General features: G+C 34.4%; 1 protein-coding gene across 1 annotated transcript in view; it reads right to left on the reverse strand.

Annotated features, from left to right (window-relative positions):
* The window catches only part of erbin (erbb2 interacting protein), a 72,571-nt gene that overhangs the window by 55,513 nt on the left and 12,713 nt on the right, over positions 1-4,345 (reverse strand). The window contains exon 2 of the mRNA XM_015016125.1: positions 841-909. The gene's annotated coding sequence lies outside the window, so the exon portion shown is untranslated. The remainder of the gene's footprint in view (positions 1-840; positions 910-4,345) is intronic.

Raw genomic sequence — 4,345 nt, forward strand, 5'->3', positions numbered from 1 at the left:
ATATATGAGATTTTTAGACATATTTTATATAAAAAACAATGAAAAATAAAACAAAAAAAAAAAATATATATATATATATATATATATATATATATATATATATATATATATATATAAATAAATATGGGGGATAGTTAGAGGAAATGGCTGCATTTACAAACAAGCATAGTAAAATCTGTGAAACCGGATTTGTGCTCATAATAAAAGCAAAAAAAAAAAAAAAGCTAGCTAGCTAGCAAGAGCATATTTGCAGCTAGTTACCGGTAGCCTCAAACGCCTAGTCACAGAACGCAATAAAGATGTTTGTGTGCGAGTCAAAAAAATTTTGGCTGACAAAATTCCCCACAACAAACTAAACGTCAAAATGTAAGACCTGTAATTGACCTTCTTAAAGCAAACTTACTTTTTTTTTATGAATTTAAGACATTTTAAGGCATTAATTTTAGTAACACAAACTTAAGTCTTTTAAATGGTGTGCGCACGGACACCCTGTCTTAAGTTCACACCTTGCCTTTGAAAGGAAACCACAGAAAAACCTCCTCCGACTTCAACTGTATGAAATGTTAAATACTGTGCAAAGATGTTTTGCAGGCACTGTAATACTTTCTGAGGGAATTATAATGCACTCAAGATTATTTTCTAATTTTCACAAGAGGACACCGTAGCTTGTCTGTTTTCTTGAATAGAGTGTTCTTGTCTCTTGTCAAGTAATGTTTAACTGAGCAATGTGATTGTTAAAAGAGAAACCAGGTCAGAAATGACAATAAATTAGCTACACTACTGTCAAGTACAATCTCAGCTGTGATAACACTAATGAAATGACTGGTCTGCCTTTCATACCTTGTCATTTATGACTCAAGGACCTGGATCCCAGTGGTTGCCCTTTGACAGATCCAACAGGTTGATTACCTGAGAGAAAAAAGATTAGGCAAACATCAGAAAGGTAACATTTAAAAATGCTAACTCCAATAAATAGATTTCTTTTTTTTTTTTTTACTTATTTGACATTTTACACCATTAATGTCAACATAAAAGCAGAAATCATAGAAATGCTTTGAAACTCACAAGCTGCAAACTTTAACCTACTTGCTGTACCATGTATGAAAATTGACGCTTTAGAAAATAACTTCTGTTATTCATAGATTGTCCCTTTTATTCCTTGTCTGTTCTTAAAGCTAATGGGGTTGCAATACCAAACCTGGTTCAGTCTGTTCAAAATGGCCATGTCTGGGTTGTGAGCTTTAAGATGAAGGAAGAAAAACAAAAAACCCAAGAAATTTTAGAAACTTGAAAAGATCCAACTTCTCGAGTCAAAACACTTAAGATTTTTTGTTTGTAATTTGACTTTTGTATTTGGAGTACTCATGGAGGCGTCTTGTCCACCCTGGTAAAAGAGGTCTTGATCTCAATCGGACTTAAATAAAATAATAAATTCACAACAGCATTATATGTGCACTTTCAGAATGAATCTAAAAAACTGACCTTACAAAAATTGTTGACCTGAAATGATTAATCAATTATTGAGATAATCTGTTAATCATTAACTGGAGTATGCACACTAAAAAAAGGTCATTTGGTGAAGAAAACCTATTCAGAGCAGTAAATATATACATTTTGCATTTAAGATGAAACCACCGTTGTCTATAAATATGTTTTAGCCAAAACTCCTCAAGTTGTATAATTTTAGCTTCACCTGGTTCAGATTTACTAAAGCAATGCTGTGGCGTTTCATTTTAGGCCATAAAATGTTTATTTCCTTATTGAAAAAGTGAATTGGATTAATTAGCATCTTCTAATGCATTTCTAAAATTGTATTTAAAAAAAAAGGATTAAGCAGTTAAATGAAAAATCAGTAAAACATGCCCTTTTTTTTAATCCAATCAATCGTCACAATAAAGGGGTTAATCGACAACTAAAATAATCATTAGTTGCAGCCCTAAAAAAAAAAACAGATCTAGCTAAAAAAGATTAGATCAGCTCTGTCCTCGAGGAACACAACAGAAGGGAGGGAGGGACTGGACGAAGCGGCAGCAGAAAGAGAGAGAACGGCATGAAGGAGGAAACATTTCTGACTTATTCATAGAGGCTCCCGATCGGCTCCAAACACATTGGACTGCACTCACACTCATTAGTTTCTGCCCCACTTCCTCCGGGGTGCCTTTATCCTCATCACATCTATTTGGGATACTGAGTCTCGACAAAGAAAACTTCCATCCATCACACACACAGAGGAATAAAGAGAGAGAAGCTCCCATTTCAAGCTGAAGGGGGCTGACAGGAGAGGTGGTGGGGGTGTTGGGTGTAATGGCTCTGGATTTTCTTTCTCCTCTTTTATTCCCTTTGATTCAGCACCACTGCAATCCATGAAACTGAAAGTGGCTGGGAGAAGGAAATCACCTGAAAGACCGGAGCGGAAGCACGGCAAACAGGGGGAGAAATTTACTTTGTGTTGAGATGCGTCACTTGGCATGGAAATGCAAATATGTATATAAGCTCTCAATTGCCCAATAGGTATTTCCATTTTACTTTCAAGCACAAATAATCACCTTAGTACTGTTATTTTTTTTAATTCATATCACTTTTTTTCCATCAGGAATGATGTTTCAGAAGCTACAACGTTAGCTTCTCTTGCTGGGCAACCAGCTAAATGTTTACTCCTTTATGATGTGGTCCGTTGACAATTGTGTTTTTAATATATTTTACTAAAGATCCAGTTAATTGTTTACTTACGATTAATTTGAATTGCCAACCAACTTTGAGCATTGTAAAATTTAATCCCAAGATGAAGATCTTTGAGGAGATCAGAGCGACAAATGAAAGGCAAGAAGCTGCAACAGCCGATACTCTCCATCACTGTGAATGTTATTCAAATGACAATAAAAATAATCATTTAAAAAAAAATAATAAATCATAGTCATGCATGCGATTGTTTAAAAACTTGTCACCAAATACTTGCATAAGCCTCTAGAGGTTGCAGCCGACAAAAATCAGACAAAATATAAACCACAATTATTGGTGGATGGATTTTGTCAGATTTGGTTAGTTTAAAAAGAAAAAAAAACATGATTGATTTATTTTGATAAATCTACATCACAAAATTAACACATGCACATAAATTCAGACAGTCTGGTATAAAAGCGCAATACCGTATAAAACGTTGCAAATTGCAGCACCATAAATCCCCTATTGACAAGCGAGCGGTGCGTTTTTATTACAATCAAGATACAGTGACTAATGTTTACACTACCAGCAGCAATACTGTTTTACCTGGGCCTGCAGTCATTCTGAGAAAACTGTCTGCTTGATGAGACAAAGTACAAAACCTAACCTGTGGTAACCCAATAACTCCAGTTTGAATTGCATTTTTACAGGAATTAAACGATTAATCGGATTAATCCTGATTAATCGATTATTGAAATAGTCGTCAACTAAGTTGGTAATCGATTGTTAACTGGCGAATCAAAAAAGGTCATGTGTAGGGGAAAAAAAAAAAACTTATTCAGAGTTTAAATTAAGCCAAAACTGTACAAACTGTACATTTTGCAATTAAGATAAAACACCTTTGTCTGCAACATGTTTTCGAAAAAAAAAATACCTCAAGTGCTATAGTTTTAGCTTCACCCCGTTCAGATTTACTGAAGGAATGTTACGGGTTGCATTTTAGGCAAAACTTTTTTTTTAAAGGAACTGAATTGTTTATGTGCATATTTTAATGTATTTAATGCAGTACAAAAAAGCTTAAGAAGTTAAGCAAAAAATCTGTAGAATGTGGGTTTTTTTTAGTCAGATTGTTAGAATAATTGATAGATTAATCTAAAAATAAAATAATTACTTGCAGAGCTATCTTTTTGTATAAAGTGAGAAATGCATTTGTTTTAGGCGGTCACTGACCATACTGACAAAGTAATCTACCATCATCGATTTGATTTGCAGTACTATAAACAGCAAATGCAACATTACATAAATGCAATATTTGACTAAAAACTCCTAATTGTACGAAAGCAGCCCGTAAACACCACCACGCATATTTACTGTGTGAAAATATTCCGACAGGAATGTCCAGTGGATGTTACAACAGATTTCTTCTCGCTGCGTTTACTTCCAAGAACCTCTCTTCCCCCCATGTGGTAAACAAAAACCCTTTCAAAATCCTTCCATTACGCAAGTGAGAACGCAAGTTCCTCTAAAAATGTCATATCATTCCACAGGCGGATCGAGACCATATTTCCACCCGTATGTTTAGTGTGTGTGGTCAGTCGGAAATATTTCTTTTTGTAGGTTGTTTTAAACATTAAACACCTAGCATGACAGAAGCATGGCTTGTTTTTTTTTTTTTTTTTTTTTT

Source organism: Poecilia latipinna, unplaced genomic scaffold (genome assembly GCF_001443285.1).
Source record: "Poecilia latipinna isolate Pla-1442-1.1 unplaced genomic scaffold, P_latipinna-1.0 Scaffold1983, whole genome shotgun sequence".
Taxonomy (NCBI): Eukaryota; Metazoa; Chordata; class Actinopteri; order Cyprinodontiformes; family Poeciliidae; genus Poecilia; species Poecilia latipinna.